This window comes from Microtus pennsylvanicus, chromosome 11 (genome assembly GCF_037038515.1).
Source record: "Microtus pennsylvanicus isolate mMicPen1 chromosome 11, mMicPen1.hap1, whole genome shotgun sequence".
In the NCBI taxonomy this organism is placed as follows: domain Eukaryota; kingdom Metazoa; phylum Chordata; class Mammalia; order Rodentia; family Cricetidae; genus Microtus; species Microtus pennsylvanicus.
The window spans coordinates 7,203,183-7,230,529 of NC_134589.1; the positions used below are offsets into that span (position 1 = coordinate 7,203,183).

Here is a 27,347-nt window from a genome sequence, read left to right on the forward strand (position 1 = left end):
CACTTTAGGGTTGGCAAGAGACCTGACCCTAGAGGGGCTCCCAGGTGCCCAAGGCGATGTCCCCAGTTAGTTCCTTGGACAGCTGAGGATAGGGAACCTGAAATGACCCTATCCTAGAGCAATACTGACGAATATCTTGCATATCACCATAGAACCTTCATCTGGTGATGGATGGAGATAGAGACAGAGACCCACACTGGAGCACTGGACTGAGCTCCCAAGGTCCCAACTGTTTTTTTTTTTTGTTTGTTCCCACCCCCCCCCCTTTTTTTTTATAGTTCCTGGTACATAGTAAGTCTTCAAAACTTCTGGCCCATGGTGTAGACAGGGGCTGAGAATGTTGCTGAGTGTGCTACACCACACACAGCGTCCTCCATGACAGATTATTCATCCCAAAGATGAGCACTCTGCGATGGAGCCGGTCCTGTGCTATGGACACAGTGTGGATGTAGTAGGATGGGGGCTGTTGGGGAGCACAGTTCTCGGAGTATGACTGCCATTGTCATCCTAGTCAGAACAGATGTGACAGCCCACAGAAGACCCTTCATACGATTGGGCCTGCGGCATTCTGTCACAGGAAGAAAGGGCGGGAGGCTCATCGACCCTCACTTGAGATTCAGCTACTTCCCTTCACGCCTCCCTCCACGCTGAACATAGAACACTAACAGAAGGCAAGAGCACCATCCATCCAGCTTTGAGGAGTTTGTCATCCACGTTGGGGTGAGACTTTCTAGCAATGCAACTGTTTTAGGGGGTCACCCACATTCTCTTAAGTAGGTCCAATAGACTCCCTGGGTCCCCAAGATGAACCTGTGTGGAAATGTGCCTTTGCTCCGCTGGTGGGGTGAGTAGACATTCATTCACATCTCCCTGGAACCCCCTCTTTTCCAAGGAAGGCAAAGAATGCACTCTACTTCTCCCTGTGGGCTTAGGGACCGGGGATGAGCAAAGAAGACTTAAGAGACACTGAATCCAGACAGCAGAGCGGAGGAGCTGTGGAGGGATCTGACTTAAGTGTGATTTTTCTTCCTCCCACTGGGATTCCCTTAATACGCTTTTCCTGAAATACCAGGTGCTTTCCATCAAGAACAGTTCCCTTCCAAACCATAAGGGAGGAAAGAGACCCCCCACATTGGCCTGCTGCTCCTACTGAGACCCTGTGTCAAAAGGGACAGAGGCAACATGAATGCCATGTGCCCAGTGAAATCCCTCAAGACTCAAGTTCTGACCTGAAGAAAGCCTGGTGGCCAAGAGGTATTACAATGCCGATGGCCTTTTATTTACAGCAGCCCTGGGGAGGGCGAGTTGGGGAGGCCACAACAGCAAAAGCAGAAAGCAAGCAAAGGCACACACCCTTCCTGTGGTGGGGAGGCAACCACAGGGGGATGGTGTTCTCCAGATTCCAAGCCTATCACCCAGGCTTGTGTCTGTGTCTTGACAGATGGTTCAAGAGACATAAAGTCTCCCTACTGTGTGTGTGTGTGTGTGTGTGTGTGTGTGTGTGTGTGTGTAGACCAGAGGTTAATCGTTAATCTCTGGCATTTTTCTTCAGGAAGTCTTCAATGTTGTGTTTTGAAACATCTCACAATTACCTGGAATGTGCCAGTTCCGCTGGACTGACTGGCTAGTGACCCCCAGGGTCTGCCTGTCCCCACCTCCCCATCTCCAGGGTTACAATAGGATGAGACTGTATGAGTCCTAGGGGATGGAACTCTGGTCCTCTTGCTTGCATGACCAACACTTCCAGAACCTTCTTCCCAGCCATTGCCCCCAATTTTCCTGATGAGCTTAGGTGACTCTTTTAAGACTGAAGTTCAGAGAGATTCAGTTCACAAAACCTTTGCAGAAAGCTAATACATGCCTTTCCTAACAAAGTTCAACCCAGGGTTTCAGAGAGTTGTTAGCTGCAGGAAAGGCGTGGGTGCCTCCTCCTTGCTGTATCTTTACAAGAGTCTTGGAAATTCATTGCTCTATTCAACAATCAGCAAACAAAAGAACTTGCATTGTGGCCTCGTAACATAACCAAATATTATTTGGCAGATACAGTACCTCACATTCTGGATAGATTAACTCACTAATTCATATGGTTTCCATAAACACAGTTGCCACGCTCTGAAAGACATCCCAGAGATCTCTGGGAACCTGTTCATAACCACACAGCCGCCCACAGCAGGGCCTGGACTCTAACCCTTAGCATCCTTCTGTACATCCTTTTTGCCCAAACAGAATCCACAGGCTCCGCCATAAGGGTCTCTTCTCTTGCCTTAGCATCCTAGCAGGTGCCTGCAGGGAGCCTCCTCCAGGAGACTCAGCTGGGGCCCCACTAAGCTCCAGGCTGCAGAACAGCCTGCCCTGGAGCGTAAAGCCATTCCTCCTCTGCTCACAGTGAACCACACTGGTTTACTTGGACGCCACGGGGGCTATAGAAAGAGGATGGCCTGTTTTTGTTAGGCATGAACCAGGGAGGACACAGGGTCGGAGCTGTTTCTGGGAAGTCATCGTTCTGGAACACAGAACCTGGGGAAAAGCCTACACTGAAGAAAGCAGAACTGAGAGAGAAAAACAAGCAGATGTCTAAGGATATAATTTAAGCCTCTGGACCAAACTGTGCCTGAAGCCAGAATCCTTAGATTTCTTTTCTCTGTGAATCAGCAAATTCTTGGTTTTTTGTTTGTTTGTTTTTGTTTGCTTGCTTTCATTTTTTTTTTAGCTTAGGAGATAGGGAGCTGTACGTCTTGTAAACAGTTTAAGATAAGTGATGAATATAAATATACTTGTAAATAAGTAGTAGCGAGAAACTTGTTCAAAGACTTGAGAAAGGATGCTAGGCTTGTGGAAACAGGGAGAGAAAACCAGAGCTCAAAGTCCTGGTATGTGCAGGGACACCATATATCAGATTATAAACAGGAGATCAAACACACACACACACACACACACACACACACACACACACACACACACACACACCACGGAAGCCAGAGGATGATGCTGGGTGTCCTGTTTGTCATCCTCTATCATGGTCTCTCACTAAACCCTGAGCTGAACCTAGAAGCCAGCAGATCTCATCCTGTCTCTACTTCCCATGGCACTGAAGTTACAGACCATGCATGGTTGAGCTAGGCTTTTTAGGTGGGTGCTGCATCTGAACTCAGGTCCTCACAGTTGCGCAGCAGGTACACCTTTCCCACTGAGCCATCTCTCTAGCCAAGGATCCTGCAGAATTCACTGAATACCATCACCTACCTGCAGATACACTGTACTTCTGACCAAGCTTCCTATTTGCAAATAAGGGTGACAGACTAGTTAGACAAGGAGAGAGGGGCCAATTCATCTTCTCTACTGGAAGGTTTTGACATACAAAAGCTGGTGGCCTAACCGACAGACAGCCTGACTCAGTAGCAGACACCAAGCTATATACAGTTCCCGCACGCATACAGTCCAGCAACTATCATCTTGGATCAGTTGCTGATACCCTCCAAACAGAGAGGAAGGGCTGGAGAGACGGCTCAGTGGTTAAGGGCTCATCCTGTTCTTGCAGAGGATCCGAGTTCTCTTCCCAGAATCCACACCACAGGGCTCACACTGTTTATCATCTCAGTCCCGAGGTAGAGAAACAACACTTCCAGCATCTGAAAGCTCCTGCAGTCATATGCACATACCCTTCCCTATGCACATACACAGAGTTTAAAAAAGGAGAGAAAAGATGGAGTGAGTGTCCCCTCTTCCTCTGCAGAGTTTCCCCTGATTTCCAGCCTCCAGGAAGCCTTGAATAAGTTTCTGATCCCACAGACACATGGATACTAGGCCTCTGGCAGCCCCGAAGTGTAAGGGACCAACTGGTCAGGAGGAGCCTCAGGTGTGTGTGTGAGCTGCCCTGGCTGGCCAGGAGCTGAACCCAGACGCCAGGGGACCCAGCTTGTGTTTGCATTCCTTCTGATTGAATTACTCAGGCCTCATTAGATCAGTTCCCTGAGACAATCACTTCGGGATGCATTAAAAAACCTGAGTCCCTGCGGTTAGTCTGGCTGGTTTCTATTTGAGAAGATGGAGAGTTCACTTGTCTAGGGCAAAGAGGAATAGACTGTGCAGAATTGGCAGTGCCCCCGGTCTTCTACCATCTCGATGCCTTTATTCTATCCAGAATGGAGACTCCCCATGGAAATGCCTCTGATCCCTTCACAAGATCCCAGGGAGGCACAGGACAAGCCATGTTAAATAGTCAGTGCTCTTAATAGCTCCTCGATTCTCAGAGAACACTCTGGCAGAGGGGGTGGGAAATGCCTTGCCAGCTTAAAGGGCAGTGGTAAAACAAACACACGCTGAACCTGTTGGTAAACAAACCCCAAGAAGACAAGGGAGCTTGGCTTGTCCCCTCTTGCCTGCCAGACAGAATTTAATACTCTCCCGTTTCTCGTTTTCTTCCCTTGTGACCCAAGTTGTAGCTTGCTTAATTTCTGTTTACAGTGTGGGCCTCAGAGGGAAGGCGGGAAAGAGAGAGCTGGCCTTAACAGAGGAGGGATTTGCCTCGCCAGGACAGCACCTTAGACTACCGTGGTTTGTGATTCCTTGTCCTTCATAGCTGTCCAAGGAGCCCAGAACTCAGCTCAGCCAAGTTTTAAATTAAAATCACCAGGGATGGGGATGTAGCTCAGTTGGGAGAGTACTCGCCTACCACCCAGGAAGCCCTGGGTTCAATCCTTAACCACATAGAAATCAGGTGTGGTGTTGTATGCCTCTGATCCCAATGGGAACAGGAGGATTGGAAGTCCATAACTCTTCTCCATATATAACCTGGGCTACATGAGACCCTGTTTCACAAACCAAAACAACAACAACAAAAACCCCAAATAACAAAATAAAAACAGGGGTGATGAGATGCCTCAGCGAATAAAGGTGCTTGCCGCCAAGACTGACCTGAGTTCAAACACCAGAACCCACATAGTGGAAGAAGAGAACCAACACCCTCAAGCTGTTCTTTGACCTTCATCCACACTCTGTAGCGTGTGTGCAGGCACACACACACACACTAAAAGGCTGTAATAAAAGTTTAGAATGGCTGTAAGCTAGGACCTAGACATCAGCATTGAAAAAAATGTTATGTATATGCCTGTTTTGCTTGTATATCTGCATATACATGCCTGGATATCTGTGCACCATGTGTATGCAAAGTGCCCACAGAAACCAGAAGAGGGGGTCAGATTCCTCAGAACTGGAGTTACAGAGGGTTGTGAGCCACCAAGTAGGTGCTGGGAATCAAGCCCAGCTCCTCAGGAGGAGAAACCAGTGCTCTTAACTACTGAGCCATCTCTCCAGCCCTGGCCTCAGCATTTGAAAGCTCCCCAGCTGACTGCATTGTGCAGCTGAGAGTTAGAACCCATGCTCTGCCCAATACGATAGCCATGGGTGGCTGGTGAACATTGGACATCTGCAAATTCAAACTGAGATGCAGCGTAAACAGGAGTCAGGCTCCTGGGACTATGACAAAGAGAATGTGAGCCTTGTTATGAACAAGGTTGTCATGTGGATCTCAACTGGAACAATGCAGATCTGTCCTGAGAGAGGCTGGCACACATGTATGGGCAGGGATATGTGGGCGGGGCCGCAGTGTGGGTAAGAAGTGGAAAGAATCACTGAAGGGAGAGAAAGACTGACAAAAAAAAAAAAGAAAGAAAAGAAAGCACAAGAGTCTTCAAACCATCATCGTTTCCTAAGGAGAACAAAGCCCCAATCATCCCCCTTGACACACCCACACCCACACCCACAGAGACACACATGCTTGCTCTGTTACGGGGCCATGAAGTCATTCTTGCTTGGTCTTCTCTCCACCAAACGGCCGGGGAGGCAAAGTCCACGGCATGGAGTAACTGGTGCCAAGCAAAATGCGAAGCTCAGCCATGAAGCCTCGTTTTGTCTAGTCTTCCCCCAAGTGTGGCAAAAAAAAAAAAAAACTATCCTCTAACTACAAACAGCTGGAAAAAGTAAGACTGCCACACAGAGAGGCCAGCCAGCAGAATCCAGACAGACAGACAACCAAGCATAATCCCTGCAGAAACAGTGACCACACAGAACCTTCTCCTTTCACAGGGCCGTGGCCTGCCGTCTGAGCCCACTGTCTGAGGACTGTCTGCATGGGACCTGCCTGCCCTCTGAACCTTGGCTGCTCTCTGCTCCTCAGCTGAGCAGTCTCCACAGGTCTCGTGGGTGATGGCTCATTTTCTCTTTCAACTTGACTGGGCTATGGAGTGCTTAGGGATGGTCAAGTATTCTAGATGTTGCTGCAACGGTGTTTTTAGAAGTGATGAAAATTACATTATTTTTGCTTTGCTTTGTATCTTAGAGCAGGGTCTCACTGATGGCTTTGAACCGGCTAGTTAAGGGTGACCCTGAGCTTCTGACTCTCCTGCTCCACCTCAGAGCGTTGGGATTACACGAGTGTGTCACCACCACCACACCTGGTTTATTCAGTGCTGGGGATTGAACTCGAGGCTTTCTGCATGCTAAGTAATCAGGTTAGCAACTGAGCTACACCCCCAGTCTCACGGCAAACACTGTAATTGGTAACATAGAGCAGATTGCCTATCCTGATCTGGGCGGACCTTATCTCAATAATCGAAAGCTTGACTAGAACAAAAAAGACATGGCCCCAAAGTGAGAAAGGGTTCCTCCAGTGAACTCCCTGTGGGTTGGAACCTTAACCTTCAATTCTCTCTGGTTGAGTTCCCTATCCAAAATGTGAATCTGGACTTCCTGATCTCTGTACTTATGAGAGCCAGTCCCTTCTGCTCTTTTCATACCATACACACATCCCATTGGTTCCTTCTGATCTGTTCGTACCATACACACATCCTATTGGTTGTGCTTCGCTAGTGGACCCCGACTGATAGATCATCATCATGCCATCCTTCAAGTCTTGTTTGTACCCTATCAGATGACCCAGTATCAGGCACGGTCTCTGACTCCTTGGGAATGAAGGCTGGAGCAATGACAGTTTCATTCCCTTTGATTGGGCACAAGGTAGATCCTAGAATAATGGGTAACACACCCTGGAAGTATGAGTGAAGGGGGCCTGGGCCAAAGAAGCAGAGGATGGGAAGAACGGAGTGACCTGGTTGTCTTGTCTTCTATACTCTGCCTCTTCCCACAGGCCATCTGGGTATTGGCTCTTAGGTTCAAATGACCCAGGGTTGGAGTTAGACTTCATTTCTTGAAAAATCATGGCAAAAGATCTGCTTTGGACTGAATCTCTTGCCTCCCCTGCATCCTGTTCCCCTCCTATGGATTCTCCGGCTTTTTCTTAGTTTCTGTTACCCCAGGCTCTGTTTTCTAGAGCGCAACTGCTCCGCTTAGCCTTGTAAAATTCATCTGCCTCACTGGGAAATTACTGCTCTCTTGTTTGATAGGGGTCCCAACAGACATCTGCTCCAGGTAATCGGATCCTTCCTTTTTTATCCCCAAGTTCCAAGAGTTTTAGTTTTAATTATAATTTTGATCATTTTTGGTCCTGTTCCAATTAGCCTGGCCGCTCCTTTGGGAAGAGTGTCCAGCTTGCCAACCACTACCGAAAACCATACCCAATCAAAATGCAGAGTTGAGAAGCTCATTCCCAGCTGACACATTAACAACAGGATCCCTGCACCCATGACTGAGGGATCACGGTGGGAGAAGGGGCAGAAAGACTGCAAGAGGCAGAGGACTGGGGAGTTTGCTGTGAGATTGTGTCTCCCGGAAGCGTCAGGAACTAAATTCATGAAGTCTCACCGACACGACTACCCAAATGTGAGCTGAACAAGGGCCACATGAAGAGGCAAGCTAATGTGGTCCAGGGAAAGCCCACAAAGGCCTCAACCCTGCACAAACAACTACAGGCAACTGAGGAATGCTGAGAATGGGAGAAATAGTCTTCCCCAAAAAAGAGCTCACCTATTGGCTATCCAACCCCAAAGGGTCAGTATGGAATACAAACAATTATCTATCTATCTATCTATCTATCTATCTATCTATCTATCTATCTATCTATCTATCCATCCATCTATCTATCTATCTCTGTGGGAAAAGGAGAGAAAGAGAGCGTTAGATTCCAAGGATTTTCATCATATGTATTTTTATTTCCGTTGTCATTCTCTGAACACATATTTGAGTTGACCTGCTCACTACAGGCCATGCTGGACAATGCCAGCTCTTCACTCAAAGGTACACCGATGTTATTCTCCCCAGCTCCTGGAGGCTAAAGGCCAAAACAAGATCAGAAGCCAGAGCTGGGCATGTAGCTTGTTTAGTGTCTGTGAGGCCTGGGTTCTGATCTCCATCCAGCAATGCCTAAACAAATGTGATCTCTGGGACAGAGAGGCAAGCCAATCAGAAGTTCAAGACCACCCGTGGCTATGCAGTAAGTTCGAGGCCAGTCTGGACTACATGAATCCTTACCTCGAGAAGGAAAGTATATGTGTTTTAAAGTTCCTACTGAGTTCAGTCAACCAGATTTTTCAGAGAAGGTAACCAACAGGCATCATGGGAAGGCCACCTGCAGACAGTCTTGGCTCCTGCCCTTGTTATGGCTCCCACAGCAACACTGTGAGCTTTGAGTGCTGCCCCCAATTGTTCTCACAGCTCTACCAGGTAAGGAGAGGAACTTTCCAGAGTCCTTAGAGGTGACCCTCACCACTACACTTCCTTGTTTCTCCCTCTGCATAGTACAAGATCAAGGGATATGATTCTGTATGCTTTACTAAACCACAGAGAGAAAAGCAGACATGGAACATTTGAGGTGAAAGCTAATCCCACAGGTCACATTGAGACCCAGTCTGCAGCAGGAAGGGGCAGGTAGGCCAGGTGTGCCCTGCCTGTGAAATGACAGGTGACAGACGCTGCAACAAACAACATGAAGGGACGGGGCAGTCCATGTCGAGAAGGAAGGTGAGGAGTCCAGATGGGGAAGGGATAGACATCGGAGCTGAGCATGTGGGCCATGCTGGTCATACCAGGGTCTGGAGGTGGAGGCAGACAGCAGGAACAATGATTCATGTCTACCCTGAACTACTTGGTAAGACCTCTTAAAAATAATAAAAACAACCAACAAATAAAAATAGAGCTAGGTGCCATAGCTCCCACTGATGATTCTAACACTCAAGAGGCTGAGGCAAGAAGAATGCATAGGTTTGAATCCAGTTTGGGATACATAGTGAGCACCAGGCTAGCCTGACAAGCCACACAAAAAAAAAAGTTGAGTTTCTGGGCCAAAGGTGACAATGAAAGACAGCACCAACAACGAAGGCAGGTGAGCAGCTCCAAATTCAAGCAGACCAGGCAGGCTTGAGCCAGGAAAAGAGACAGCAGAATGGAACAAGAAGGTTCAAGCAGGCATGTCACAGTAGTACTGGAGCCTTGAGTGACAAGTTTTCTGTCCCTGCAGCACACTGTGGGAACATCAGTGTGTATTTAGGTGTCTCTCTGTGTGTGTGCATGCTTGAGTATGTGTGCAATGTGTGTGTATATGTGAATGTGTATGCACTGCATGCCTGTGTGTGTGTGTATATATATATGTGTGTGTGTGTGTGTGTGTGTGCGCGCGCGCACTGTGTACCTGTGTGCAAGTGAGTGTGTACACCGTGTGTCTGACTGTTTTTGTGTATATACATGCCTGTGAGTGTGTGTACACTGTGTACCTGTGTGTGAGCATATGTGTGCTCTGTGTGACTGAGTGTATTTGTGACTGTGTGCACTGTGTGTCTTTGTGCATTTGCAACTGAGTGTGTGTACTGTGTGTCTGTGTGTGTTTGTGATAGTGTGTGTATGTGTGTGCGCACATGCTCCCACACACACTGGAGCACATTCATGCGTAGTAATATGGGTAACGTGCGTGTCACAGGATGAATGTGAGGGTCAGAGGACAACCTTGGATAGCAGTCATCATCTTCTGCCTCTTTGAAACAGGGTCTCTTTGTTGCTTTTCTGCTGTTTATGGGAGGCTAGCTGGCCTGTGAGCTTCCAAAAATCTTACCTTGTCTCTGCCTCCCATCTCCCTATCGGAGCACTGAGCCGCCATGTCGGACTTTATACAGGCTGTGGGGATTTAAAACCTGGTTCTTACACCCGAAAAGAAAATCCTTTTACCCACTGAGTCACCCCCCAAGCCCAGCAGGATGGAGTCTTTTGGGACCACTACCCAGGGAGGCAGCTGTTACCATCCTCATCCAACTGTGCCCCGAGAGCCAATTGTGGTCACAGGGTGGCTTGATGAGCTGGGCAAGAGGGGTGTAGAGTCAGTCAGCAGCTGGTGGTCGCCTGTTGCCGCCATCTGGCTGCAGAGTAGGGGTCATGAACATGTCACCCACCTGGTTAGGTGATCAGCTGGGGTGCAGGGCTGGAATCAGAGTAGCCCCGTGACTCTCACTGCTTCTCCCACCTCCTCCCCACTCCCCCCACTACAAGGTCAGCAATGTGGATGTGTGGCCATATCCATGTGGGGTCCCACTCAGGGCTGAGCACATTCTACATGCCTGGTCTCTGGCCCTGCAAATCTGTGAGAGTCTCCTTCTTCCACCTTGTGACCCTTTGCCCAGTAGCACGGTGTGCCAGCCAAGATAACACACCCTGACCGAGTCCTCTAAAGTTACCAGTCAAATCACAATGACTCCTGAATATACACAGAGAAGAATTAAAAGCAGGGCCCCAAAGAGGTGTGTACACACCACCCCTGCAGTGTTGTTCACGGGGCTAAGGGAAGAAAGATGACTGACTGTCCACCGACAGGTGAACAGAAAACAAAATATGGTCCATTCGCGAGAGTAACTACGCTCGTCCTTGAAAAGGAAGGAAACGGACACAGACTACATCACGAATGAGCCTCAGGAAGGTTATGCTAAGTGACAGGGCCAGTGGGAAAAGCACAGATACCGAAGTCTCTAGAGTCAGTTGTGGAGAGAGAGAGACAGAGAGGAAGAGAGGAAGAGAGAGCGAGCAGAAAGCTTGCATGCCAGGAAGGGGGAGGAGTTGGTGTTAAATGGCTACAGGGCTGCAGCTCGGGATGAGCTAGAGAATTCTCGAAATGGATGGTGGTACAACATGGCTGTGCACCACAGAAAATGCCCATGGGAGTCACGTCAGGCAAATCTATTTTACTAAGAAAAGTTAAAATGGCCCTGCACACACGCGCATGCACAGCATCGTGAGCTAAGGGAAACCATCACAGAGGGGACCAGAAAGTCAGGTTCTCGCCTTTGGAACAAGACCCCTGCGTGTCAGTCTGCACTGGATCCTGAGCTCCCGTCCTCAGGACATAAAAATCCAGCGTCTCTTTCACTGCTGTCTACCTGAGCTAACTTCACTGAGCTTTAGCCAGAGGCAACGCACTCCCATGCAAAAGTTACCTGTCTGGGAGAACATAGCCCCTACAGAGGGAGCAGAAGGCACAGGAGCAGGGGTGGGGGTGTCAGGAGCTTCTTGTTTCCTGCTTTCCTTTTGAAAAAGCTGGTTCTCATACTGTGTGGCACACCAGGGCTCCTGGGAACTGCAGATGCTGGGGCCCAACCTTGACGTGCTACATGACACGCCAGCGCTAGAGCCTGGGTTCTGTGCTCTTCAATGGCCCTACTGTACATTCATACTTGATCCCCATTTTTGGTTCAGGACGTTGGGCTTCGGGTCTTGAAGAAAGACAAGGCAGAGTCCCTACCCCACACACATTGTTCTGTCTTCTCTAAATATGGACATATCTTTTTTTAAATCAATTTATTTATAAGCAAGGTCTCATGTTCATTCATTCATTCATTCATTCATTCATTCATTCATTCATTCATTTATAGGCAGGGTCTCATGTATGCCAGGCTGGCCTCCAAATTCATCACAGAGTTCAGGATGACCTTGCAGGTACCGCTATGCCAGTTTATGTCATGCTAGGGGTCAAACCCAAGACAGGTGCGTGCTAGGTAAGGACTCTACCAACTGAGCTATACCCTGCCATATCCTTTTTTTTTTGATAACTCTTGCCACTGTGATGGTACACACCTGTAATCTCAGCATTCTAAGAGCTGGAGGAAGAATATTTTCAGGTTTGGAGCCAATCCGGGCTACGCAGTGAGCTCCTATCACAAAGTAACCAAGGGTTTGAGAATACGGCGGAGTGGCAGACTGCCCGCCTGGCACGCACAAGGCCCTGGGCTCCATCCCCAGCACCAGCAGCTAAGTCCTTCTTAGGAGTGTGTTCATTTCCGTGGCCAGGATGTGGGCCTCCCTCGCCAGAGGCCCAGGTCTTCTGGGCTTCCCACTGGGGCAGCCTCCCGCTGCTCAACCTCTACAAATGCTCAAGGAAGTCCCAGGCTCAGGGGTAAGGCCCAGGCTGGCTACTGGAGCTGAGGGCTTTGTGGGAAATGTTCTGGGAAGACTTGCGGTGGCATGGTGGGGAGATAGGAGATGGGGTGGTGGAAGTATCTGCATGAGACTTCCTGGCCTGGTGGCAGTACCTGAGGGCCACGTGGATCAAGAGGCCCTGGGTCTGGCTTGCAGATGTCAGCTGTGATGTGAAAGTAGATTTGTGAGCTGAGGTATTCATGACTTAGTCCTGCTGATTCCTAGTGACTGAAAACTCCACTGCGGCCCTGGCTCTCCTGAGACCCTGAGGCCTGAGGGGCTCCTGTCTCCTCACTGCAGCTCCGGTTCTCCTGGGTACCTGAGGTCTAAGGGGCCTCTGGCTCCCCACTGCGGCCCTGGCTCTTCTGGGACCCTAAGCTCCTGTTTCCTCACTGCAGCCCAGGTTCTCCTGGGTACCCGAGGTCTAGGGGGCCTCTGTCCTCCCCACTGCAGGGTACAGGCCATGCATAAGGTCTGGGCAAGGGTCTCCACAGGGCTCTTTGTTCTGGATGGAATTATAAGCCAGTAACCTATCTGAAGGAATTACGCAGATAAAAGGAAATTCTTCGTTTAAGAACAGGCGGGAGGCAGATGACTGAAGCTCCAAAGAACGCTGTGGTTGAACTCTCTCTCTCTCTTTTTCTGTTATTTGTTTCCTGGCACAATCTGTCTCTGTGACTGAGCTGAGGGCTGTGTCCCTGTGACAAAGGCCTCTTTCTTATGACAATTTAATAGCTCCAATACGGACGGCCCTGACTCTCACGGGCTGGGCCGGGCTCTGAGGGTTGCTGAAGGAGGTGGAACACCGTTGCTTTTTTTGCAGTCAGGTGCAAATTGAACTGAGGGTGACCTGGAGCAAGAGGATTAGCCTCCCAAATTTCAAGCTCCTACTACCAAAATTACCAAAGGTAAAGAGAACCAGATACAGGGTCACGGATGGAACATGGGTTACAATGAAACCTTGAGGCTTTATGGGAGGGGGGGAATGGCTTAGAAAGATACGCAGGGACCAGGCTAGGCACCCAGGGGTATCGCCAGGAGGCTCTCCTGAGTTCTTCCCCGAGTTCCTCGGAGTTGTGAGAGCAGAGATTTTTCAGGGTTCTTGAGGCCAGAAGTCTTAAGTCAAGGGATCAGCAGGGCCAGGCTCCCTTCGGCAGCTCCAGGGAGGATTGTTCCTGCCTATTCCAGCTCTGGGTGGAACCTGAAGACTTGAGGATGGTTTCTGTTTGAATCTGCATCACTCTGAACTCTGCCACCACTGTTAACCGAGTGTCTTCCCTCTGTGAATCTGTGTGACTACATATCCCCATTGTCTCCTTCCAACTTCCGTCTTCCCTGCCTTTTTCCTCCTACTTTTCTCTTCCTGCTCCATCCATATCCCCCCACCCCATCTTATAAGTGTTCCCAGTTGTAGAGGATTTAGGACCCATCCTAATCCAGTATAAGCTGATCAGAACTAGCCAGGACCTACTGTCACATGAGGACCTTCCCGATGCTGGGTCTTAAGATACCTTTCCCTCACCATCACCTCCATTCTGGGACCTTCACAGACTACTCGTGGCCCCTACTGTGTACCTGTCTTCCTCAGTGACCTCGCCCATCTGTCCACCTGGCACAAGGTGACGCTAGGTAATCAATTCATCAGGTAAGTGCCCACCTCTCCGGTGTGTTCCTTTCCTCCTCCCCTCTCCCTTCCTCCCTCCTTACTTCCCAACCTCTCTTCCTTACTTTCTCCCTTCCACCCGTCCTTCATTGCCCACTATGCAGGGCAGCCGTCAAGGGCGACAGTTCCCACCATAGCGCAAGCACCTGCACACACACTCAAACCCTTCATCGGCATTAATGTCTGCTTCCTATAGGACTGGCTGGACAGACTGCTTCTCCCTGGGGCAATTTTGTACATATTGTCTCCAGGAATATCCCAGGGACATAGAACTGGGACTTCTACAGACAACATCCAAGCTACTCACAGCATGAGCTGACATGCCTTGACAGGAGCTGAGCCCTGTTCCCTAACACTTTGGGATGTAACCTAAGCCATTAGGTTACAAGAGATGTGTGGCTTGAGAGGCCAAGAAGGGCAGTGGTTAGAGACGAAGGCTCTGCAGTTGGGCTGTTCAGGTTCAAAACCCACTTCTGCCCTGACCCTGAGCAGTCATGTGGCCATTTCCTGTCTGCAGAGTGAGGAGGACATCTTCTCCCACACAGAGGACTGGGAGGCACAGACAGCAGGCTACATCAGGATGCAAGGTCTCGGTGTAGAAAGGGCTCAGGAAATGTCAGCTTCATGGGTTCCGGAATCTGATGGACGGAAGTCAAATCCCATCACTTGCTAAAGAATAGCCAGGCCTCAGCAGCAGTCCCCATCAAGTAATCATTATAAACAGACCACTGGTGACACATGTTCTTATTCAGTACCGCACGGGCACTAACGTCCCCAAACTACCTCTTAGCTCCCTATGCAAAATGTATGGGGATGGGCACCATCCTCCCTCCCTCTGCGGTGCTGCCCCAGCGGTCTGTCCTAGAAGACAATAGCCCCCCCCCCCCCATCTGCAAGCTGCTGGGGGAGATGGAGAGAGAGCAGTGCAGAAGAGAGGGAACCTGTCATCCTGAGTGCCTGGGAAAGCCACATAGAAAGCATACTGGCTCCCAGAGGGCTCTGTGGGCCTGCCCCGCCCCTCGCTGCTCCAGGCTAACAGAGCACAGTGTTGTGAATCCGTGGCTCCTCCTGCCAAGACGGCCAGCCCCTGTCGCCAGGGACTTGGGTGGGGGCGGCTGAAGCAGCAGTGGAGGAGGAAGGGGTGGGCATAAAGGGCCCCTTGTGCTGCTGTTGGGAGCGGGGAGGGGGGGAGAAGTGGCTGCAAGCCGCTTAGGGCAAACCGGGTGGGGGTGGCTTGGTGGCCTCCTTGTTTTGAGACAGTGATGTGTGCGGTGAGATCAGAGGGGCTTGGGAGTCAGTCCAGGTAATTAGGGAAGCAAAAGAAAGACTCTCTGATCAGGCGCAGGGCTGTCTCTTCTAAAGTTGCTTGTGGGTTTCTGGGAAAGACATTGGTGCCCAGCACACTGCCTAATCCTGCGCAGGGTGAAGGTTAAGGATACTGGGCAGGAATTACCAGGGCAAGGAATAAGGAACACATCAACTCTGCATCACGGCAGTGCTATGAACTGTACTGGGGGGTGACTGGGGAGGATGCCAAGGCCAGGAATCACTCGGATTGCCTCTTGTACCAAGAGACCTGGGCCTGAACTCTACACACTGCAGAAACTGTCTCCACATTGATTCTTTGTGTGTGTGGTGGGGGAGGGGAGGTTCAAGGCATGGAGTACTTGCTTTGGGGCTTGGGCTGGCCAGGGATGGGGGAGAACAGGGGCCTGGCTATCTCCTACGACGTATAAAGCCCTGTGGCATGCCTGTCTCAAACTGTTGTGGGTGCTTCCTACAGACAAACACAGGTAATTGCTGGGATACCCACACTGCAGTAGCTATGGATACCCACGCTTTACAGAGAAAAGCGACCCATCACCTTAGAGAGCCAGGCTCTGAAACCACTCACGGGGTATTCTGCCGCATGTGCCTCCATACCACCCTTCAAAAGACCTGCAATAAAGGAGAGGCTGTAGGAAGCCAGGCCTGCTTCCCGCACCCAACACACTTTCTCTCAGGGCCAGAGACCTGGGCAAGGGCTTGACTGGAGATGGGTACGTGGACAGGGTTCCCATTAGGGCCTCAGTTCTTCTGTGGGTCCTCTTGTCAGTCTGACACTTCGATGAGCGGAAAGGAGGACTCAGTAGTGAGCACCAGAGACACTAATCCTCATGGCGATCATGGTACGAAGTTTACTACCCAAGGCATCATGGGCTGTTGGGACGAGCATGCGTTTGAGAAATAGAGCTTTAAAGCACTAATGATAAACTCTTGGTCTAATCTGCCTCCTGTTCTTTTGACCCACAGGAAGGTCTTCAAAACTCCATGGAAAGTTAAACGTAGGATGACCATGGATCCCAGCTATTCCCCTGCAGGGTGTGTGTCTAAGAGAATGAAGATACGCATCTGTTCATAAGCCTCTGACTGGCGGATCACAGCTTTTCCCTGATGGAGACTGAGATGCCCTGGGTGGGGCACGGATCCTGGAGATGGCCTCCAAGTTGATGTGCACATCCCTGCTCTGTTGCCAGCCCCACCCCCGACGACTTTATCCTTTGAACGCATCTAGCACAAATGGAGCAGTTCTACAAAGATCACTCAGGCCTCACCATTTCCCTCTAGAGTTGGAAAGGATCTTCTTGAAGTTTAAGCAGAGGGAAATGCAGCCATGATGGGGAAGTGGGGGCAACCTTGAATGGCGAGCCAGGTCCGAGATATCTAGAGGTCTCTCTGTTGTCCAAGGTGGAGGCAGGGACATCTAGGGCTAAAGATGTCTTTCTTAGGGCAGAGGAAGAAGTCAGGTATGGGTCTCCTGTCCCCCTAGACAAGAGCTCCTCTATATGTGGTCTGCTGATATTTTGCCCTGGCTAATCAAAGTCTTCCTTGATTAAGGCACAGAGTCAGGAGTGGATGTCTACTCTACCCAGAATCTTGCTTGAAAGTATCCATTGAAGAAAACAACCAAACTTCAAAAGCAACTTTGTCTCTGAAGATCACTTAGAGCCCATCAGCCCTTGACTCCAAGTGCATTTTTCTGCTAGAAATGGCTGGGATAGTTGCTCATATTATCGTTGTCCGGAAAAATGGGGCCTGAGGATCAAAGGGATGCCATGCAGATGCGTGACTTTATTATCTGACATGGCCCACGAGAACCCTCCTAATGGTGGTCAAATCAGATCAGACCCACTCCTGTTACTGTCCAAGCCTGAGGAAAAAGGAGCAGGGGGAGGGCTCAGCGGTTAAAAGCATTGGCTGCTCTGGCAGAGGACCTGGGTTCCATTCCTAGCGATCACGTGGTGGCTCACAACCATCCATGACTCCAGTTCCAGAGGATCCAACTCCCTGCTCTGACATGTGTGGGCATGGTGTGCAAACATACATGCAGGCAAAGCACTCAGAAGCATAAAATAAGATAATCTTATTAAAGTTACTAGAGCACTACAGGTGTGGCAAATGGAACTGACCTTTGGGGGCTCTGGGGTTGGGCTCCCCACACCTCCACTTTCCTTGATTACAGTAGCCTCCTGCTCTATTGGCCACTTCGCATGGTCACACAAGAGATCCATTTTAATTCTTGGAGAAGGAGTAACGATGATGAATCAGTTCTGTGATGAACTAAATGAGGTGTGAAACGCTCCGAGCCAGACAGCACGGTTATAAAAATGCTCTTTTACAAAACATCTAGGGAGTGTTTACCAACTCCTACAAACATGGATGACAAAAAGACAGATAAATAGAGAGATAGAAGATAAAGACAGATGGAAAACTTGATAGATAATATATGCAAAGGGTGTAGTTATATGAAGAGAGTCAATATGGGTATAAGTTCTATTTAAGCCCAACACCAGATCAGAGGATCGACTCAAGTACCTTCTAAAGTCTCTTTTTCCTATCACCTCACCTAGTGAGCTATGATGCCAGACAACCACACGGTGGCGCTGTGGTCCATTTTCAAATGCCACTGTGCCGGGGAAAGGAAAACTGAAGGAAAGGGATGTGGACCACTGGAGAACTCCAGAGCCGACACTTTGATGGATTCAGGAGAAAGGCCTGCTCGCTTCAGTGAAACTGAGAGCAGGATCTTCGAGTGCAGATAAAGAAGAGCAGCGGAGGGGAGTGAAGGGCTGTGAGGAGAGGGGATGACAGGGTAAAAGGCATTGCCGTGTTCAGGTCGCCTGCACACCCTCATGCCACACTTCAGTCCAGAGACCACTTCCAAGGAGGCCCAAGTCAGAGGGCATGGGGAGCTTAAGATCAACAACCCAGAGGATGAGAGGGTCACCCTGGGATGTCCCTAAAGGCAGGTGGACTGGGTTAGTGTAGGGGCAATCATACACACTGCCATGTGATCTTTGCTGGGAGGCAGTCACCACGGCTTGCTCCTTAAAAGATGCTCAGTGAGATAGGAAAACATGCACATCACTGTTTTTTTTTTATTCTAAACAAGTGGTTAATTAATGACTCCCGCCTTACATGATTGGTCACATAGCAATGCTGGTATTTTATAAGCCAGAAGAAAAGACTTCTATTATTTATGATCTCTACTCTTTGATAGGCTAGCAGACACAAACTTTAAAGTTGGTCTTAACTGAGCAAGTAGCTCTGAATGCAGGCTAACCCACCAGACATCCTTGATTAAGTGTGGACACTGGGCAGCAGGAGCCAGCCTGGGCGTAGAACACGAAGTGCATGCAACCAGCCCCTGGGGGTGTGCTTCTGCTGGCTGTCCAAGGTGTGTGATCAGTCTGCAGGCTGCACTGTCCACTCTGCCCGGCCCTGCATCAGGACACCTGTTGAACTCATCCGTCCAGAAGTTCACAGCCTATAAATGGCCCTAGCCCAGGCTGGAAAGGAGAGTTCAAAGCTCAGTATTCAAGCATAAATTGCCTTTGCTCTCCCTGCTGGTTTGAATTATGTTCACCGTGAAGTGAGGGATGAGGGTGTGGTCTCCTCTTAATGATACTTATGAGAGGAAAATCACTTTAATCATCAAACTCCCCAAGGATATACGGTCTTCGGAATTTCTTTGTGGTTGAAGCCAAAAGAAACCACCAGGGAACCAGATCAGAAAGCAAAGCCAAGCCAAGCCATGTGTCCCTTGGCCCATGGGATGCTCATGGCTGGCTGAGTCTTCCTGACTCGGGGGACACTTTTTTTTTAAAGACAGTGTCTCATGTCTCGGGCTAGCCTCAAACTCGCTATACAGCTTAGGAGGATCCCGAAGTTCTCATCTTCCTCTCTTTGCCTCCCAAGCACTGGGCTTTACAGCCATGCCCTCTTGCCCCCGCCACACACACCTTGTTTATTCCATGCTGGGAATTGATCCCAGGGCCTGTGCATGCAAAATACATACTACTAAGCTACATTCGTGGTCAGCTTTCTTTCCCTTTTTGAGACAGGGTCTTGCTAAGTAGCTAACTCATCTGATAATTTATATGTAGCCAAGGCTGGCCTTGACCTTTTAAAACCCTCCTACCTCAGTTTTCAAGATGATAGGATTATAGGTCTATACCACCATACCCATGCTGGGTACTGATTTTTAGTAGGAAAAGCTGCCCTACAGCTGATTCAGCAAGGACATTGGGCGAGATAAGGAGAACAGTAACAGCATGTTGGCACCTGGTGGCAGTAGCGACACGCTGATTCTAGGCTAGGTGCCTCCTGCTTTTCTCTTGCCTTAGGAAGTCAGAGCAAAATGCTGCGACCAGAAGAAAGTACTTTACTGTAATCTTTACTCTTCGCTGTTCTCATCTCTGTTGGCAGTGATGGCTGACATACAGGCGAGGGATGCATTGCAAACAGGCCCCACGAGGTCATGAAGAGATAGTCTGGCATCTAAGGGCTCAGTAATCAACTTGGGTCAAAGCTACGGACTGTGTCCACTATACCTAAGTAAAGTCAGAAAATGTTTTCAGCCTCAAGAAGTCTACATCAAATACCCACTCAGTCAATGTAGCCAAAGAGCCAGAGACAGCAGGTAAAGAAGCTGACGAATCTGTGTTTCCATAAAACTCTATTTACAGAAACAGGGGCTGAGCCAAACATGGCCACCTGTGTCTATGTATACAGGGCTCCGGAATAATGATGAGCCCACTGGAAGTCAGAAGTAAAAAACACATCGAGGGATGGCGAGATGGCTCAGTGTGTAAGTGCACTTGCTGTCAAGTCTACCGACCTGAGTTTGATCCCCAGGACTCAGAAGGTAGAAGGAGAGCACAGACTCCTGCAGGGTGTACTCTACCCACCCCTCCCCCCACAGTGCTCTCTGACAACACCTTAACAGGTATCCAGCTCAGCAACACAGAACATAGAATGCTAATCACTTAAACTGCCAGCATCCCTAGAGAGGATGGGACCATTTACAGTCCCTGCAGTAGGGGAGCAGTAACTCCCTTATTCATGTCAGCCCGCCCATCACTGTCACATGATTGACTATGGCCCCTTGACACCTCATCTTGAAATGTCCCTTCTAAACAAACACCATTTGTGGTCTGTGAGAAACTCCTCCTCTGGTGAGTTCTTCTTTCTCCTCTCCTCCTTTCTTTGGGGTTACTGAAGTTTGTTCTTTGAGGCCAGTAAACATCTTTTCTGTGGTGGAATCCGTCTAAGGCTCCTGCATCTCCTTCCCACCTCCCCAAGCCATCCCAGATTAGGTAGGTGGCTGCATCCAGCACCTCCGGGGCTCTGTCCCAAGTCTGCACCAAGGCTGGGCCGTGTCCAGGCCCCTGGGTCCATCCACCTTACAAACACACTGGTGGAGGGGGGCTTCCTTGGCGTTTCCTTACTGCATTCCCCAGCATCATCCCCACTTATCCCAGCTGGCTGCCCTTGGGTTTGGCTGAAATTCACACCACAATTGTAAAAGGCTCGTCCTGTTCTGAGTTTCATAGATAGTCTGGTTTCCATCACTCCCCTGCAGCTTTGATTATGCTGATCTTAATGCTGCTTCTGGTTTTAAATGCCCACTCACAAATCATGTTGTCTGCCGCTTCTGCTCATGATGAGCAACAATACCACACTGAAGATGGATAATGCGGCCTAGATGAGAATGACCTGCATGGTAATGGCTCCGTGGCACGGCACCAATCAACTTTGGGAAACAAGCATGGTTTAAGGTTGAAAAGATGGCTCAGTGGGATAAGTGTTTGATGTGCAAACATCGAGGACCTGGGCTTGAATCCCCAGAACACACATAAGGCCAGACATGGTAGTGCACTCATAATCCCCGCATGACCTGAAGGATGAGAGGCAGAGACTTCGGAATTCAGAATCTGAAAGCTCTTGCCGGGACTAGCCCACTGTATGCAGCAACAAAGCAGAATGTTTCAATTACCGGGAAGGAGAGGACTGTTTTGTAGCAGTTTAAGGAGAGGACTGTTGTAGCAGTTTTCTTCCGAGATTGAAACATTCTATCCCACAGGGAAGCTCTTGAAACAGAAAGGTAAACAACTCAAAATAGCTGCAGAAGTCCCTGAAAGTGACCAGATTTCACTAGGCCTCTCCCTGCCAGAGTAAGCAGCAAAAGCTGAGCATCCCCTTCTAAGGAAGCTGCGCTGCAAGATGCTCAGGGGAGCGGAGCTGTAAGGACTCTCAGACCAGACCAGCTGCTCAGAGGAAGTAGAAACCAAGAGGTTCCAAAAGGTTTAAATCAGAGCCACTTGGAAAAGATGCTCTCCAACCTGTTGAAATGCCTGTGGCTGTGCAGTGTGCTCCAGGTTTCCCAGAGTCTGTGAGCTGTCACCCGTGCTGATGCTGCGGCTGTCTTTGTTCCTGTAAATGACCCCTCACCCACCCTCCTCTAAGTGACCCAATAAAACTCATTGATTCACCAAGTTAGACATCAGTAGTATTTGTATTTTGGTCTATTGTAGGCTCCCTCATTGTGGACAACAGATGTGTATTGTGTCTCACAACAAGGACTGACCCCTGAGGTTGTCCTCTGACCCCCAGAGACATGTTGTGTCATGCCATGCATGTACCTTCCCTCTCACATAGGAAAATACAGGAGATGTGCCCAGGATATGTAAGTGTACAATACCTCTCTCCATTCTGCTCACTTTCCGGCCCTGTTCCTAACAAGCCTCAAAAAGAGATGACTGTGCTCCCCCCAGGACCACAGTTTTAGCTTCTCTCCTCACAGTTCCAACACGGTTTGCCTTTAAAGCATCTAGGCTCAGGCTGCAGGTGCATAAAACACATGCCTCTCACGTCATCCTGCAGTCTGCTCCCCTCTCCATAAAATATCCTTCTACAGCTCCCCACTGCAGGAGGGGAGGGGAAACTGGTGGCTGCTTTGGTTTTTTTTGTTTGTTTGTTTGTTTTGTTTTTGTTTTTTAGCAGCGTTGGCATTGGATCTTCCTCTCTGGCTACAGGACTTCTGTCTGATTGTTGGGTTTCTATTTTTCACTAAAGGTTAAAAAGCATCCTTATTATTGTGACCCCAGAATAAATCATTTACTCTAGATTAGCTATGTGGAGATGCTCCAAGACCAGGAAGACACACACTGGATGCCTCCTACCCAGCTGTCAGGTCCTTTTGTGTGAATGTCTATTTGCAGAGGTTATGAGGGTGATTTCGGGTACCTTCCTCTATCTCTCCACCTTATTTTTTAAGACCGGGTTTCTCCCTGAATCTATGGTTTGCACTGTTTGCTGCACTGGCTGACCAGGGAGCCCCAGGACCCACCTGTCTCCAGCCCTCAACTCTGGGATTCCAGGTGTGTGCCACCCTGCCCTGCTTTTTTATGGGTGCTCAGGGTCTGAACTCGGGTTGTCATGCTTGCACAGTAAGTACTTTCAATACGGAACCATGTCTTCAGCCCGAGTCTCCCAGTTCTTAATGTGGCCGTAGAAGGCTGTTTTCCTCAGTGAGACATTACTGGTAATGACATGGTGCAGCAGATTTAGATTCTTGCCAACTTCTCCAGCTGTCTTTGGGATCCCAATCAGGACGGCACTTTACGTGAAACCTCTCTGGTCTAACCTGGACTGTGTCTCCCACGAACCCTCATTCTGATAATACTGAGAATTTGGCAGAGGCTGGTCATATGGGTTTGATGTCTTCTTTACACCAAAGTGTTTTCCTCCTTGGTGGCAGTTTGTTCTCTTAACTGACTTTTGTCTCTATTTTATTTTTTTAAGATCTTATATTCTTGTTATTACGATGATGATTGTGTGTGTGTGTGTGTGCGTGTGTTGAGGTGGTGGGTGAGTCCCTGAAGAGGCTAGAGGAGCTCCTTGGGCTCCCTGGAGCTGAAATAATAGGCAGTGGTGCGACACTTGGTATGGGTACTGAGACTGAACTCTGGTCCTCTAGGAGAGTAGGAAGTGTGCTGTTAACCACGGAGCCATCTCTCCAGCCCTTCACTGTGCTCTTATCTATACTTAAGTGTCTGCTTTGAGGCATCCTGGATTTGTGGCTTCTTTGCTTGTGGCTTCTGGGATGAGATAGAGTATATATTTCGTATTCTATAGCCTTGTGCAGTATGGGCCTGAGGCTTTGATATCTTAAAGATACTTTGCTATATATCCCCTCTCCATCTGAGATCCTGGAAAGAGCACACCATCCACATAAGCTCCTGGATTATGGGACATTTTACAGCCCCCTCATATATGCAGATAGTATATCCTGGTCTTTCTCTCTCTGCCTGGACTGTCTTAGCTTCCTGAACTCCACGGAAGAGGCCATGTCTGCAGTACTTGAAGCCCTCCCAGGCTCTGAAGTCACTCACCACCCTGCTTTTGGAGTCCCTTTTATGTGAGCACTTCTCTTCTCTAGTCCATGGTAACTATTAGTGCTCCTTGGTCCCTTTGAGAAGGGACATCCACGCCGTTTGAGTGTACCCTGTTTTTGGAAGAACTGGGGCGCTTTCCATGCTACTTGGAAGGTTTTATACAAACCGTGTTTTACACGGCGGCTGTCACAATGTGGGGGATGCACCTGTGCCCACTGAAGTGCACACAGGATGAATGAGTGAGTGAGTGAGTGAAGGAATGAAGGAATGAATGAATGAATTAGATCAAGAGAACTTAGAAGATTCAGTATCTGCAGCTTCCACAAGACCCTAAAATCTGGGGTCTCTATTTAGGGTCCAAATGAAACACTGAGTGAGTCCAAGAGACCCCAAAAGACAGGGACTAGGTGCAGAGTCCCCTACTCAGTGCCACCACTCCCACCTCTGCTGCTCTGTCCAACCCTGGTGACATCTGGGTTTCACCAGCGGTTCCTCTAATAACTGTGGTTGTGTTATTGCCGCATAGCTGACTATGATCTCCTTTCCTCACAGAGAGAACTAACAAGTGGTGGTGGGAGGGGCGGACCTACCATAATGTGTCTTGTAAAAGCTGCAGGCGGTAATCCGAGGCAGGACCCTGGCATGGCATTCGGATGCTCCTGCAGCCCGCTTTTCCGGATTCCACATGCAGCACAGGCTCGAAAGCCCCAGCATGAGCAGGCGGTCAGGAGCTACCTCCCTCAAGCTCACTGTCTAAGCAAGCACTCTACAGGTCTAACTAACCATGGGCTTGGTTTGATTCCTACAGCCTCAAAGATCATAGGACTGCCTCCCCAATCTGCAGTTCATCAAGGTCTCCTCCCCCAACCTGTGGCTGCCAGAGGCAGATTCTCACTTGCCACTACCTTTCTTCTCATGAGAATCCATCTAAAGCAGCAATTCTCAACCTGTGGGTCGTGACCCCTTGGGGGGGGTCAAATGACCCTTTTACAGGGGCCACATATCAGATATCCTGCATATTAAGTATTTACATTACAATTCAAAACAATAGCAAAATTACAGTTATGAAGTAGCAACGAAAATAATTTTATGGCTGGGGGGGGGTCACTGCAACATGAGGAACTGTGGTAAAGGGTCGCAGCATCAGGAAGGTTGAGAACCCCTGCTCTAAAGCATGAGCTGAACCAGAAAGGGTTAATCAGCCTTGTCTGCTTCTGTGTTTATCAGAGAGCAAGGATACAGGCATCGGAAGAAAGGAAGCAAATTGGTAAAAAGCCATGAGGCAGCTGGGCTGAAGGTGGGAGGCGTCTTTCCCCTCCTTCACTGGCTTCAGGTTTATACTCCTTCAAACTCTGTATCTGTAGTGCCAGCCACGGTGGCAGCAGATCTCCAACAACTCTGTCCCCAGGTCGTTACCAGGGGTGAGAGGACTGCGGGGGCCTAAGAAGCACCTGGTGATGTGGGTACAACAGAGCAGCTAAGGTAACTGGGAGAGGATGTTGGAAATGTTTTTGCTCCATTTCCTTGAGGCATGTTCACAGAGACCAGCAGAAAGGGCAGGTGACGGCAGAGAGGGATATCGGAGTTGATATCAAGATGTCACGGGGGTATGGTGCCACCAGACAGAGCCTGGCCTATGAGTACACTGCCTGGGGCATGGCTGTCACTTTTGGGCACTGGCCCCGTGGAACACATGTGTTCCCCCATTTCTGGGAGAGCTTGGTCTCTGAATGCTCGTGAGGTCACCTCCTCAGGGCTCTCAGACCCAGGGACACTGCCTGACCCTGGAGGTTCTCATGGTCTAATGACTCTGCCAAGAGGACAGAGAGGCAAGCCTGCCCTCTCCCAGGACACGAGCAGAGCAGTCTGGGGATGTCATGAGTCATCATTAGCCCTTGGGTGGTTCTTTTTCTTTTGGTTTGGCTTTGGTGATATTTCTTACATTCTAAAGGTCCTTCCTTCCTTCCCCATCCACTTTCTGATTTGAGTTTTACAAAAGGCGTCATTTTTGCCATGAGGCTAAAGTGAACATGGCTTAGGAGTCCAAGAGGCAAGAAGAATGAGCTAAAATAGGTCATACTTCAACCTGGAGCATGCAAGTACCTCTTGCATGTTTGGGGCTTCCTGTAGCAAACACACTTTTAACATATAGGCTTTAACATACAGGCTTTAACATATAGGATGCAGTGTCTGACCATGAAGGCATTTAACCCATTGCATCTGGGACACAGCACCATTTAACCCACAGGGCTCCACTGCATCTTGGTCACAGATACAAGGCTGATGCAGTCTCCTGGGGTGTAAAAAGGCCTCATGTGAGGACAGAAAACGGGCAATGCAGGAACTCCTGACATACCTGGCCCATAGACATAGGGCTGGTCTTCACAGTAGGGGTCCCCTGTGCGGGTGGGGAGCAGAAGAGCTTCCTGCTAGCCTGTATGAAGGCAATGAGCTTGGTATTCTGACCCATCAGACGTGTGTGTGTGTGTGTGCGCGCGCACGTGTGTGTTCATGTATGCCAAACATGGGGGTACATACATGTTCATGCCTGTGTATGTGGAGGCCAGAAGACCACCTTAGGGTGTTGCTCCCCTGGCATTGTTCACCATTTTGTCTTGAGACAAGGTGTCTCACTAGCCTATGGCTCATCAGTTAGGCTGAGCTACTGGTCAGCTAGCTCCAGGATCCTCCTGTCTCTGCCTCTCAGTGCCAGGATTCCAGGGATGCACCACGCTGCCTGGCTTCTCTGCTCCATAAGTTCTGGGGACCTAATTCAGATCTTCATTCTTGTATAGGGGACGTTTGTGAACTGAACATTTGGAAGTGCTCATAGACTCGTGCTTTTAGACAGTGAGTGTACTAAGTTCCCTCGGTGTGCACCGTTCCCAGACATCTCTATCCATTGTTTCCACTCGTCCTTGTACCCCGAGTCCTTGGGAGGTGGCTGAGGTTGTAGCCCCATCCCTGCTGGCCTTCAGCCTAGAGGACAGAGTGGTTATGGCTTTGTGAGTTTTATAAAAACCCTGTGGGGTTTATCACATGAAACAAATGGCATTGTGTGATTCGAGGCCATAGCCACACTGAGGCCCTGTTTGACTCAATGGAATTAACAGAGAGGAAGAACTTACTAGGTCGGGTGGTCCAGAGAAAGAGGGCGAGCTGAGATGGTGAGGAAAACAGTGGATTTGGCTCGGCTGGCAAAATGCTGGTGGAAGGGCAACTCTGGAGGGGGGGACAGGGCCCATAGGACAGAGATGGTGACAGTAAAGCACCGAGACTCTGAGGAACACCTGTCCAGGGATGTCTGGAAGGCAGCCAGCCCCATAGAAGGAGTTCAGGTTTCTGCTGGAGCCAGATGTGGCCATCACTAGCAATTAGGTGGGAAATAAGTCACAGGAATGGAAGAAGCTGCCCAGGAAGTGTGTGCAGAATAAAAAGAGAAGCTGCGTCAGGGATAGACTGCTGGGTAGTGACATTTCAGGATGGGTCACTGGTGAGCAACAGGCAAAAGAGCCTTCTGGGAAGGCAGTCTAAGAGTGGGGGACCAGGAATGTCCAGTAACAAGAGAAAGGGAGGTTCCCAGAAGCAAGGAGCCACTTAGAGCACTGATCGCAGCCTCT

The 27,347-nt window shown here is 49.4% G+C and overlaps 1 protein-coding gene across 8 annotated transcripts in view; it reads right to left on the bottom strand.

The window, feature by feature from the left end:
• Slc39a11 (solute carrier family 39 member 11) overlaps positions 1 to 27,347 on the bottom strand; it is a 441,076-nt gene that overhangs the window by 34,388 nt on the left and 379,341 nt on the right. The window lies entirely within an intron of this gene.